A 14026-nucleotide genomic window follows, 5' to 3' on the forward strand; every position below is an offset into this window, starting at 1 on the left:
TTCACTTTCAGGAATGAGTATGCAATCTCAATGTTTATCACAAGTCACATTCTCTTCAAAGAATTTCTCCCTTTTTATAATTATCATAGTGATAACTATTATTATTTTGGCCTTTCGCACACCCACATTCATTGGTCAACCACTTGTCTTTATTTAGACTTATCATGCACTGCTATCACATTCACTTCAAGAATGGAGCAAATCAAGTAGGACAAGCTTCATGCTTTTTCATGAAAATTACATTATTTTTTTCTTTAGTTATTATTATTATCAATATGGTGCATTAGGACTCAAACCCAATGCCTTACCCATATAAAGGCATGCTAGGCCATAATGCGTTGGAACTTGAATCCAACGTCTTTTCATCAACATAGTGCGTTGGGACATGAACCCATTGTCTTACCCTCAAACTTTGGCATAATGGGCCAAAATTCACTAGGACTCGCACTCGAGCCTTTAAAATATTATTACTTCATAATTATAGGCATAAGTAAATTAACTTTCAAGAAGACATATATAACTATTTCAATCTTTAAACAGTTCCTCTGCAACAAAAATGCTAATTAGGATATATGCCATTTTGTTTTCAAATGATACAATCACTTTTACATTTTAAGAAATTAATTAGGAGAAAGGTACAGATAACCTATAACCACTTATATTTCAAAGACTATAAGAACTTCACCAAAAAAATCCAATACGGAGGAATGAGCCTTATGTTTCCAGCAAAAATATTTAAGGCTTAATGCATAACTGTAACTATTATAAATTATAACTATAATGAGTTTATATTGATTGTATATTCGAATGCCAAATTTGCAAGGTACTGTAAAATCGCCTACATATTTGATAATTTTGCTTTCAATGAAATACATCATGTGATTGTAAAAATATTATTACTAAATTACCTTAATAATTATCTATCATAGTATGTAAAAGGTCAGAACATATATATACGTTAGAATATTATCTTTGTCCTATAAGAGATGTAGCAAATAAAGACATACCTTTCCAGTTCTTTATTTCACTGGATACAATTAAAAAAAAATATTTTTACTAAACACTGCACATAAAGTTAATGCAAAGATATGAAAATATAAATGGGTTTAGATGGATGTAAAACTTATCTTTGTATTATCATCCAAGACATTTTTCATTGTACTTGATCTCATTGCCTGCTTATAACTTACATAGTCTTGACATAGAAGATTATGAAATGAGCAATTCGTGCTGATAACATGTTATAAAATAAAAGCAATTTAGTAAAACATGAACAAGAAATGGAGATAGAGAGAAGGAAGAGATTTTCTTCTTTAATTGTGTGTATTTTCCTATCTATTACAAGGCATTTATATAGACATGAAAAGTGAAGAAAAATATGTCATTGAATATGTCATTAAGCATAGAAATATGTCATTGAATATGTCATTAAGCATTTGAAAAGATCATGGAGGAAGAGTAGACATCCACCATAATTTGATTTTTCTTATAATACCATTAATATTATACCAAATGACTTCAGTTCACTTACCGTTGGAGCAACATATTTTCTAGTGAGAAGGCATAGAGCTGGAATGGATAGCAGAGTAAACCCTTGACACTTTTCTTCTTGGACTTGTACTTTCTTTTTCTTGAGAAAAGGTAAGTGTTCTTGAACTTAGACTTTCTTGAACCACCACAACTGCAACAGCATCACCTAGGCCAGCAATCACATATGGATCATAGCCATATAATGCACAACTTGTTCTAACATAAATTAGTCCCAAATACCATCCAAGCCTTTCATGTTAATATGTAAAAAAAAAAAAGGGCAGCCCGGTGCACTAGTCTCCCACTATGCGTGGGGTCCGGGAAAGGGCCAGACCATAAGGGTCTATCGTACACAGTCTTACCCTGCATTTATGCAAGAGGTTATTTTCACGTCTCGAACTCGTGACCTCCTGGTCACATGACAGCAACTTTACCAGTTATGCCAATGATCCCCTTAATATGTAACCATGACATAATACATAATATTGAATCAGATAACAATGCTGTAATAAATCCTTTCCAAACAACCATAGAGCAGAATACCCATAACTCAAGTATTTGCAATCAAGGAAAATGTTCAAAAGATAGTTCATTCAGTTATCTCTACCATTTTCATCACATATTAAAGTATGAAATTTTGTATTGCAACAGTCCCGTCGAGATATTCATATTTTATCTACATTTCATTGGTTCAAGAACTGCAGTCTTAAAGAAATAAAGGCGAAATAATAAGAACAGCCTTAAAGAAATAAGAAGAGCACTCTTTGCCACATTGGAGTGAGATATTCATACTTTATACTACCATTTATTGGTTCAACTCCATTTTATATCTTACAACACACCTTAGCCAGAGAGGAGATAATTTTTCCAAGATTGTTCTTAATACAAATGCTATGGAATAAGTCAACACGGAAATTGTAAGGATTATAGAGAAGCAGCTCGGAGAAAATAAAAAAATTGAGACAACTAGAATGACCACATAAAACAATGAAGAAAAGCAAGAACTAACACAACTACAACTCTATAATTAGATTTCAATATATTTAATGATTATTAGGTGCATCACCTAACAGAGGAACTCATGAATAAAATTTGTAAATTAGGACTACTACATATTTCTCTCAACTTTTCCAACAAATATGAATAATTTAAAAAATTATAGAAACAAGATTACCTCCATGATTGGAGTTAATTGTATAACATATTGGATTAATGAGAGGATGAAGTATGATGAGGGAAAATGTTAATTTTAGCCCACCATTTTGATTAACATGAAGACCATGATTGCCACCAAGGTCATTGCGAGCTTTGAAGCTCTTTTCTTGGCCACATGAAGCCTCATTACTACTCTATCAGCTTCTAAAGGGGAAAAGGAAAAAAGAAGAAAAGAAAAGTGGGAACTTTAAGTGAATATTGCATAGAGTTGATAGGTAATGTAGATTCAGTGAAGGAGATATAGTCTTCTATATCATAGCTTGACATTGGTAATAACAAGTAACATCAAGATGCTTTTTTATTTTTTGGCATGGATTGTGCAAACTCTCTTAGCTCAAAGTAGATGATAAACCTATACACGCATGCATAAATACATAACAAAGAGGTTATGCAAGTGACTTGAATCAATTTATTTCAATCAAGTTGCAGGGAATATTGGAAGTCTTCCCATGTCATCGGCCAAACTCAATGACGATTACTGCAAATGAGACTCAAAATCATGAAGTAACTTTGAGAATAGATGAATCTAAATGTCTCTCCGTGTTATCAATACACTTTTTTATCTCAGGTAATTTAGAGTTATACAGGAAGATAAACAGCTTTACATGTCAACAAAATTATGTTATTTTTACGATAGACGATACAACTCATATTTTTATATTTAAAATGCTTAGTTTTTAACCTGCAATAAACTATTCATAATGAAATGAGTGAAGATGAAATAAGCTGCAGAGATAAAAACTTAAAAGAGATTTTGAAACTACAAGTAAAATGGTACACTACATGCCAGCATCATGATTATGTGCCTCCCAACTGTATGACAATCTCTAATCTCTTTTTGTATTACCTTTGTATCTCCTGCACTTCTCACATCTTTCATTAATTCATCAGTTTTTCTAACTTGACATTAACTATGTTAATAGACGGTTGTGTAGAGAATTCTCAAGCAAATAATTCTTTCAGAGAGCCTGCAATTTCATTTCATTCAATTAGGGATTATAGAAAAAAAAATAAGCAACACCAGAATTTAGTCAACACTAACTAATAGGAATTATATTCTCTGAGTGTCTAAGACAATCTTTCATCAATTCCACTACTCATCCCACTAAAGAAAAAGAAAAAGAAGAAAGAACCAAAATACTAAATGGGAAGTGTGTAATATGATATAATTTTGCAACAACCAGTTGAAATATCTAAAGAAGGACATGGTACTTGCTGATTAAACTTTTCATTTAACATTTTGTGCTCAAATTTGAAATTATCTAAATTATCAGGGGCTTTTTTAGACTCTTTTATTGATAAAAGTCTAGAATACATGAATTTTTTTTATTAAGTGATAAAAGAATTCTCAGGCCAACAATCTCTCTTGCTGATTATTTCCTTTTTATGGACTTTTATACTGCCACTAAGGTAAAATTAGTCAAAAAATACAGCAGCAAGTGCATGATATTTCTAGTCTCCTTTTCTTAAACTTTCAGAGCCTCACATTTGCTTTCAAGAATAAATGAGGTCAAGACTCTAGCACCAAGGGTTCTGAATCCTAAAAAGGAATCTTGTTGTTCTTAACAATCATACAAACATTTCCATGTTAATGGTTCGTTATTCAACTTCATAACTAGCAATTTATAAACTAATAACACCAAATAATAACTTTCAAAACAATAAAATATGTTTGGCTAAGCTTATAAGCTGGTCAAACTAGCTTATAAGCGCTTTTCGGCTTATCTACGCGTTTGGTAAAGTTAAAAGTGCTTATAAGCCAAGTGCTTATAAGTCAAAAATAAGCCAAAAGCCATAAGTTGGTCACCCCCAGCTTATGAATTTTTAGCTTATAAGCACTTTAAGTTTGACCAAGATTTTTACTATTTTATCCTTAAAATATTCTTTTTTAGAACAAACTCCTACATCGATAATCATTGCCTCAAGTATTTTTTCAACCTAACCCCCCCGCCCCCCCCCCGCCTCTTCAAGTCAGCAATTCTCATTGACTATTTAAGATAAGCGAATCCTTTATTCCTTTGCATATTTGTATCAATGTAATTGTGTATTAATCTTTGAACTGAATGTAATAAATGAGGACATATCAATTTTTTGGTGTATTTCTTTCTAAGTGTTGTGGTGATGAAGACAATGTTTGTTTCTCTTCAAATATTTTGTCCTATTTAGGTTCATTTTTTACTGAGAAACTTTTGTCAATTTATTAATTATTATAACTTATGATTATATGCTTATCATAAAATAAATTATATTTATCATAAAAATTATCTTATCTAAGCACAGTTGTATTTAAAATAAAACGACAAATAGAATATTTTGTATTTGAATCGATCTAAAATCTAAAATTTTGAAGAAATTACGCCTTTATAAGTGTAAACAATTATAAGGTTATTTAAGTCATTTTAACAGAAAAAGAGCTTATCAGCACTTTTTTATCAAATAATGCAGCAGCTTATTATTGATTTCAGCACTTGTATCCAAACACGTAACTGCTTATTTATTAAATCAGTTTCAGCACTTAAAAGTATTTTTCAACACCTAATGGTTATCAGCTACTTCAAATCAGCTAATCCAAACGGGCTCTAAATCACAGATATTACATTGAATAAGTTCACAAATGACCACGGTGATACTCGTGGCCTGATTTAATTGGTTTCACCACAAAAAATTGCACTTGAAGAGAGCAGACAAAAATACACATCTACAAATCAAACATTAAGATTCTAGGAGCAAAGTGATGCTGAGTAGATCTTTATCAAATTGAGAAATCAAGAAAGGAAAATCCAAATTCATCAAAATCTTCATTTAAATATTAATGCCAAATAAAAGTTAAGTATTGTCTGTAGATAAAGAAATTGGTTACTGACCTAAAAAATGTCTTAGTGGAGTGAAGAAGATAACTGTTCTTCTATGTGATTTTCAAGCCCTAGCGTTTCTCCAGCTGAGAGAGAGAGAGAGACGAGGGAGATGACGCGAGGTAGAGAGTGAATGTTGGGCGAATGTAGTAGAGTAGCCTAAGAGCCCGTTTGGACATAATAATTGTTTCATTTTTTTTTGTAAATTTTTCACTTTTTTTCCCAAATCAGTGTTTGGCCATAAAATCTTCAATTTTCACTTGAATATGAATTTTAGAATTTTTCAAAAATTTTAAAAATTCCAAAAGGATATTTTTTAAAATTTTTACTCACATCACTAACAAAAATTCAAAAATAACCCAAAATTATATTCATTTCCAAACAAACCTATAATTTTCAAATACCATTTTAATTTGAAAAATAAATTCACTTTTGTTTTTGAAATTTTACAATTCTTATGTCCAAACGCCCACTAAAAATTAAAATCGGGTTTCTCAGTAAAGAAAGAACGTGGGAAAAATTTTGGGGGAATATGAAAAATAAATAAAATGTGGCTTCCCGGCATAACTTTTACTGGCCATTCATTCTTTGCTGTCTATTACTAATTTTCCGGTATATTTTGTGCTTAAAATAATAAATTAGCGACAATTCATCTATTGCCGCTAAATATTAGTCGGTAAAAGCAATTTTTGTGGTTGTGACTCCGCCTGTTCGAGCATCTCTTGCTTCTCAACAACCTCCCCCTTGAGAGCCTCCATTTGAAATCGGCACTCGTCCAGCTGACTTTGTAGTTGAACCACCTGATACATTGGGCCTCCACACCCTTGCTCAGTTCGAGCTCCTCCCCCTTCCTCTTAAACGCCCCCTCAAGAATGCTGAACATTTCCCACGGCCACCACTAACTCCTCATCTTTATTTTTCAGCTCCTCCCTCACGACCGATACATTACCCTCCCCACGGACCCGCTTCTGAGCCTTCCGTTATTTGTCGCACAACTCCTGGTATTTGCCCTTCAGCCTCTGATAAATATCTTTCCTTTTCTTCTCCCTCCGCACGCTTTTAATCTCCAGTATAATAGTCTACAAAATAAGGAAAAGCAAGAGTTAGAGCCTAGAAGCAGCCAATGCAAAGGAAGAAGAACGAGGAATGAAAACACTTACCCGGAGGGCAAGGGAAGCAATGCTCTTCGATAGGGTGATGTCAGTCATGGTCTTGAGAGTCACCCGCTCGGCTTAAGAGCAGAGAGGACCAAGAGCGTTGACCACATCCTCGGTATTCTTTATCAGATACGATCATTGGGAATCATGATAGTCCTTGAACCCCCCCCCAACCAGTCCATATCTCGAGCTAGGTGGTTCGTTCGTCAATCATCGTCAGGTCGTCAGGGTCCATGTTAAAACCCAATTCGTCACCCTCGTTGACGATGCCTTTGCCTCTGTCCCCATCGACAGGAAAAGCATCCCCTGCCGATCTGGAAAAAGAAGCCTTCTCTTTCCCCTTTGGCGCAAAATCATCACAAATTATCCCCTCCGCAGCTCTATCCTCCTCGGGGCGCAAAATCATGTATGCATTAGCCTCTTCTGGCTAAGGGGCCTTAGAAATCATGTAACGACCCGACCAGTTATTTTGAAAATTAACGTCATGTTCGGCAGTATAAGGTCTCGAGAAGCTTCGTATATATGTTATGACTTGCGTGTATGGCCGAGTTCAGTTTTCGGATGATTCGGGATCAATTTGGGAGGATGATTCTTGTTTTTGAAGCTTAAGCGGCAAGAGTTGATCAGAATTTGACTTTTGTGTAGACGACTCCAAAATGGCATTTTAATGATTCAAATAGCTTCGTATGGTGATTTTGGACTTAGGTGTGCGTCCGAATTTGAATTTAGAGGTCTGTAGGATAATTTAAAACATTTCGACGAAAATTGGAAAGTTAAAATTTTGGAAGGTTGAGAGGTTTGACTGAGAGTTGACTTTGGTGTTATCGGGGCTGAAATGCAATTTCGAGAGTTGGATTAGCTCTGTTATGTCATTTGAAACTTGCATGCAAAATTTGACGTCATTCAGGGTTGATTTGATATGTTTCAGCGCGAGTTTTGGAAGTTAGAAAATTTGGAAATTCATAAGTTCAATTCGTGGTGTGATTCGTAGTTTCAACGTTGTTTGATGTGATTTGAGATCTCGAGCGGGTCCGTGTTATGTAATGGAACTTATTGGGATGTTTCGACGGGCGTGTTTTGGATGGGCTACGGGCCATTTTCTCATGCTTTGGATGGTTGTTCTGATATCTGGTGTCCCCTTCTACGCGATCGCAAAGTTCAAGCCGTGTTCGCATAGGTTGTGCTGGGACTGACCATTTTACTTCTTCGCGTTCGTAGTGTGTGGTCCGCGATCGCGTATGTGTGAGTTTTGTTTCTTCGCGTTCGCATGGGCAGTTCCGCATTCGCGTAGCACAACTCATCAGCTGGTATATTTTTTTTTTTTTGCGATCGCAAATTCTGGTCCGCGATCGCGTAGTACATTCTTGGGGCATCAGTTGTTTCCTTCTTTGCGATCGTATCCATTTATTCGCGATTGCGTAGTGCAATTTCTGGGCAGTGGTCATTTCCTTCTTCGCGATCGCAATTGCATTTTGGCGATCGCGGTGTGTAAATCGCTGGGCAGCAGAATATATTTCCAAAATCGTGGGGTTTGTCCATTTTTCATCTTTTGAGCTAGAGACCTCGGACTTGAGCGATTTTTGAGGGGTTCTTCACGTGGTTGATTAGGGTAAGTGATCATTACCCGATTTTAATTTTATTTCATGGTTTTATCTTTGTTTTCATCATTAAATTAGAGAATTAAGTTGGAAATTTGGGGAAATATGTAAAATCTTTCAAAAGTGTAAAATGATGATTTGAAGGACGAATTTATGTCAGAATTTGATAATTTTAGTATGGTTAAACTTGTATCGGAATGGGTGTTCGAGTTTTGTGAATTTTATCGGGTTCCAAGGTGTGAGCCCGGGGGTTAACCTTTGGGTTGACCTTTTAGTTCTTGTTAAAGATTGAAGCTTTATTATCCGGAATTATTTTTTATGAGTTTTATTTATGATTTGAAGTTATTTTGACTAGATTTGAGCCGTCCGGAGGTTATTTCACTCGAGAAGGTCATTTTAGAGTATCGGTCTAGATTCTTTGAGGTAAGTATCTCGCCTAACTTTGTGTGGGGGAAACTACCCCTTAGGATTTGTCCTTGGTGCTAATTGTGTCATGTGAAGGCCGAGTACGTGAGGTGATGAGTACGTGCTCGGGGTTATTTGTGGAAATTTGACCGTTTAGGGCTCTTAGGTTCTTATGTTCATTAGATATGAAGTTGCTTGTCATGTTAAATCCCCCATTTACTAAATTCACCCTTACGTGTCTTACTTGGAATTAATTGCTTCATGTTCTACCCTTATTGCCGATTAAACTCTTATGTGCCTTAACTGATGTTATTGCCTCTTTTATTGCCATGCTATCATTTCCGTAATTATTTTTCCTTGATTGAAATTATTATTATCTTTTCCGTAATTGCCTATCATTAGTTGAAGTTGTTATTATCTTTTCCATAATATGCTATCCTTAATTGAATTTGTCATATGTCTTCTGTAATTGCTCAACCCTAAATGAAGTTTTGTCATCCCTTATCATTGTTGACTTGTCCTTATTTGGAATCATTAATTCATGTTATCTCTCTTATCATTGCATTGTGCTTTTATGGAATCATTGCTATACATTATCTCTTGCTTGTTGAGCTATTCTTGTTGAGACCATTATTCTCTTTTGTGTCATTCTTTGTGAGTTCATTCTTCTGTTTTCTTTGTATTCTGAAGCTACTGAGTTGATTTTCTTGACGTATTCTCGTGTTATCGTCATTGTTGCTGTTGTATTCAGTGTTGTTGAGCCGAGGGCTATGTGTGGTTGTGATATTGAAACTGTTTTGAGGAAATGTTGTGGCATGTGGGCACATATTATGAAAGTCATTTATTTGAGTTATTATGTTTTTGGCATACGTGTTTTGTTGAGAGAATTGTTATATTATTTGTACGAGGTTTCTGCCGTGCAGTTGTTATTGTGTTTGCACGGGTTTTCTGCCATGTGGTTGTTATTGTGTTTGCACGAGGTTTCTTCAGTGCGGTTGTTATTATGTTGCACGAGGTTTATGTCGTGCTGTTGTTATTATTGATACGCATGCGGTGGTATAAGGTCTGGGTGTTGAAACGCATGCGGTGTGATAAGGTGGGCTTGAAACGTGTGGCTAGTAGGAGAACTACTAGAAGCCATGCGGTGTGATAAGGTGGGTTAAAACGCTGGATGCTATTTCGGAAAAATAATTTTCAAAACTAAATATAAAGACTCTCACGGTGATATAAGAAAAGTTGTGATTCATTTTACGACTTAAGACTACGAGGCGGTACCTCGGGAGGGCTCTTGTTGTCATTTCCCCTTTTCTGTGCACTTGTCTTTGATTGTTGTTTTCCTTAGCATACTACTAATTGTTTTCCTCCGTGATGCATTGTTTTCTCAATTCTATGTAGCTAATCTTGTTGTGTTGGTCGCTGCTTCAAACTTCATTGCTGCCTTTATTACACTGTACATTTCGTGGTGATCGTTTCTAATGTGTCATTTATTGTATCTGCTCTTATTTGTTGACTTGAATTGTGGTAGAACAATTGCACAAGCATACACGTAGTTAAATTACCCATACCGATTTTAGAAGATAAATCCTGACGTCATTGACCATCATACATACTCTTGTCTACTTGCCTTCTATGTGAGGATTGTCTATTGGCACGTGAGTCGTCCATGCAGTTATGAATTGTAATATGGGCACAATATGTCAAGTGATTAGGGTTCATGAATTGGGACCCGTGAGCTGTGATTATGAGGTTCGGTACCTCATGGAAATACTTGAATAGATCTGGTGTGAAAGCGGTTGTTCTTATTGAGTTGTTGCTGGTTTTTCCTTTATTTTGATTTCACCGGAATTAGACTGTGTCCGGCTAACTCTACTAACATTATTACCCGACTGCTTCCTGTTAAATATTATTGCTATTGGTGTCCCGTTGCAACTATTGTTTGGTATTCCTTATCCTGCTTAGTTGTATATTGATATTATTTTTCTCTATTAGTTCACCTTCATACTTGTTCGGGTTGTTTTGCCTGGTAGGTGTCTTGACTGTCCCTCGTCATTACTCCACCGAGGTTAGTCTTGATACTTATTGGGTATCGATGTGGTGTACTCATACTACGCTTCTGCGTATTTTTTGTGCAGATCCAGGTGCCACGATTGTTGTTAATTATTAGCTGGTTGGTCGAGCTGTGGAGACTCAAGGTAAACCTGTCGTCGCGTTCGCAGGCCTCAGAGTCACCTTATGATATTTTCATTGTACTATTTAATTTTATCCCGAACGGTTGCATTTAGGAATTTTTCTAGCAAACTCAGTAGAGCTTATAACTTGTACTACCGGCTTTGGGAATTGTAATTGTGTATAATATTTTTATCTAGTATATATCATTCGATGGTTGAATTTTTCTATTTATTTAGTAAGTGTTAGGCTTACCTAGTCTTAGAGACTAGGTGTCGTCACGACATCCTATGAAGGGAATTTGGGGTCGTGACAAGTCACCCCGACATCATCCCCGATGTGTATCGTCGCTATTTACTATATCAGGATCTCGCCCTCTAATGAGTCTATAGTTGAGTGAACTCCACCTACATCCACGACCTTCCTCTTGCGGGGCCTCAGGTCCCTATCATGTAGAGAAACCTCATCATCTTCGTTGATGAATGAAAAAGCAGGAGGAGAGGGCGCAACAGCTGAGACGGGGGCAGAGGCGGAAGGCGCAGTGAACCCTCTCCTCCTGAACGAGGGTACAAGCCCCCTGTTCCTTCTTGTATCCCCCTGGCTGAACCTAGAAAAAAGCATAAGAATTGAGAGCAACGGCACAAGCCAGTATGAATATGAGAACTACCAGAAGAAGGAAATTACCTGTCGAGGGGAGGGCCGGTTTGAACTTTTGAAAGAAGCTCAGATAGTCACAAATCCCCATGGTATATGGGAGAACCTTCTTGACCCAGTCAGCAAGACGTGCAGCCAAATGAGGAGGACAACTGGTGGCTGTAGGAGAAGAAGGATTACTCGACCAATTTGGAATGAACAAAGTACTTAAAAGGGTAAAAGCAAAAAACACAAACACTTATGTATATGGTTCCAGGCCTCAGGGAAACCACTGACATTAGCCACAACGGACTCAGTCTTGAAAAAGAAGTAGTCAAGCCAGAACTACCGACTACTTTTATTGTCCATCTTCACCACCAAGCATTTTTCCCCACGATGTCGAAGGTTCAACATCGTCTCTCTATAGAACCTAGGCGCGAACAGATGCACCAAGTGTCGTACCGTGACCTCGACCCCGGTAAGTTCGGCAAACTTTGACAGCATATTGATAACCTTGTAAACATAGGGGGCGAGCTGAGCAGGGCAAACATTGTAATGGCGGCAAAACTGCTCCACCAACGGGAGGAGGGGAGACGAGTAGCCGATGGCGAACGGGTAGGCATAGAGAGCGCAATACCAGGACAGTGAATGAGCACTCCGTCCTCACCAACGGGGATTAATTCTACATGGTTGGAAAGTCCAGACATGGTTTTGAATTCAGCCAAGTGCCTAGATGTCATTGACGATTGAAATTTTACGGTCACCACATCCGGCGGCTGTTGAAAATCGGATCTAGCATCAGGGTTGCGGGGGATGATCTCCTCCACTGAAGGAAGAGCTTCATCTTTTGCGGCATCGACGGCATCCTCCCCGTGAACAGGGAATACAACAGCCCAAAGAATGGCGTGGTTATCTTCATCAACATTAGAAGGAATATTAGCCATAGCTATGAAATTTATAGGAAGCCAAGATATAGAAGATGGGAGTATGAAAGGAAGTTAAATATCAGAAGGCAAAGAAGATTAAAGAAAAACAAAGGAACTTATGTAGAGCAAAGATGATTCCAAAGGACGTAAAATTTGAATAATGATGGAACAATCCCTATTTATAGATATGGAGGCACCGAACCCGAAATGGTTCATCATAATTGGCGCTAGAATCGAAATGGCAAAGCCAATCAAGGGTTGCACGTGAATCGGTGGCGGAGCCACATTGAAGCAAGGGGTGTCAAGTGACACCCCTTTGCCAAAAAATTATACTATTTTGCTAGATAAATTTTTTTATTTTATGTATATTTACTATACGTTGACTTCTCTTGACTTTTTGATGTATCTAATTATTTATATTTTGATACCCCTTGATGAAAATTCTAGATCCGCCACTGGCGTGAATCAACGCAACGCGTCAGGAATCAGTGTCATCATGATGCATGACGTCATGACGTCACTTCTTTTCTTGGACCAGACGGTTCTAGCAAATCACCCGGAAAAATTAGGGATATGAAATATGCAGTCCACATAGAGCCATGTCGCATGTTTGTCATAACGACCACAATCGTTGTTATCAGTTCATTGAACTCACCCACGAAGACAACCTCAACAAGAGGAGGGACTAATTGTATGGGCTAAAAATATTCATAATTATATGTGAGCCTAATCAATATTAAGACATCAATTTGATTTTAACAGAGGATGAAATCGAGGTCGAATACTCAATGGATGATGAAAGCGAGGTCGAGGACTCAACAGAGGTCGAAGACGATGAGGAGTACTCCCTTTAGCAAAGCAGTAATGACTAGTTTTAGAAATAAGACCTTACAGAGAATATTCCTGTGAATATTCCTCACATCTGTACTATTAGTGTTTTTGTGGCCCATGTGCCCATATAAATAGAAAGATATGTAGCTATAAAGGGATTGGACACTCATTATGAAAAATAACACATTGACATTCTCTGAAGATTCTTGCTTTATCATACATATACAAAATACACATTTTCTTCATATCTTTATCTATCTTTTCTCCCACGATCCAAGGAGGATCCGAATATTCAAAGGCTTATCACCATCTATCTTTGTCAGAAGGAATATCAAAGAATCTCACCCTTTTCGGGTGACTCACATGCATTTACTTATATTAATGATATTCATTATTATTTACTGTTATTTAATGCTTCCTCCTTTATTTTTAGATCATTGAATATATAATTATTATTGTCATTTATTGCTACTCAAATAGTATCCATGATATCTCGCTACAAAATCGGCTAATATATCTTTTGGATATTAATATTGGCTAAGATTAACTCTATTTTATTAAAAAATCTGATTGTTTAAACTTAGATCTAAATTTTGGGTCAAACAGTCATGCCCATGTTGTCCAGCCAAAAGCCCAATGACCTAATCCTATTCTCTTTTGATTTTCATTCCTATTCGGAATTGGATTCGATTTTTATTCCTATTTAGAGTTGG

The 14026-nt window shown here is 36.6% G+C and overlaps 2 long non-coding RNA genes across 2 annotated transcripts; one reads left to right on the top strand and one right to left on the bottom strand.

Annotated features, from left to right (window-relative positions):
* Positions 1 to 1367: 1367 nt before the first annotated feature.
* On the bottom strand, positions 1368 to 5758 carry LOC117279519 (uncharacterized). Its single transcript, XR_011415361.1, has 2 exons — positions 5610 to 5758; positions 1368 to 1696 (listed from the first exon to the last, which is right to left on the bottom strand). It is a non-coding gene; the product is annotated as an uncharacterized lncRNA (long non-coding RNA).
* Positions 5759 to 6328: 570 nt separating this feature from the next.
* Positions 6329 to 11145, top strand: LOC117279520 (uncharacterized). The gene is made up of 3 exons (XR_011415753.1): positions 6329 to 8363; positions 8708 to 8775; positions 10890 to 11145. It is a non-coding gene; the product is annotated as an uncharacterized lncRNA (long non-coding RNA).
* The last annotated feature ends 2881 nt before the right edge of the window (positions 11146 to 14026 follow it).

The sequence above is a fragment of the Nicotiana tomentosiformis genome, chromosome 4 (assembly GCF_000390325.3).
Source record: "Nicotiana tomentosiformis chromosome 4, ASM39032v3, whole genome shotgun sequence".
Taxonomy (NCBI): domain Eukaryota; kingdom Viridiplantae; phylum Streptophyta; class Magnoliopsida; order Solanales; family Solanaceae; genus Nicotiana; species Nicotiana tomentosiformis.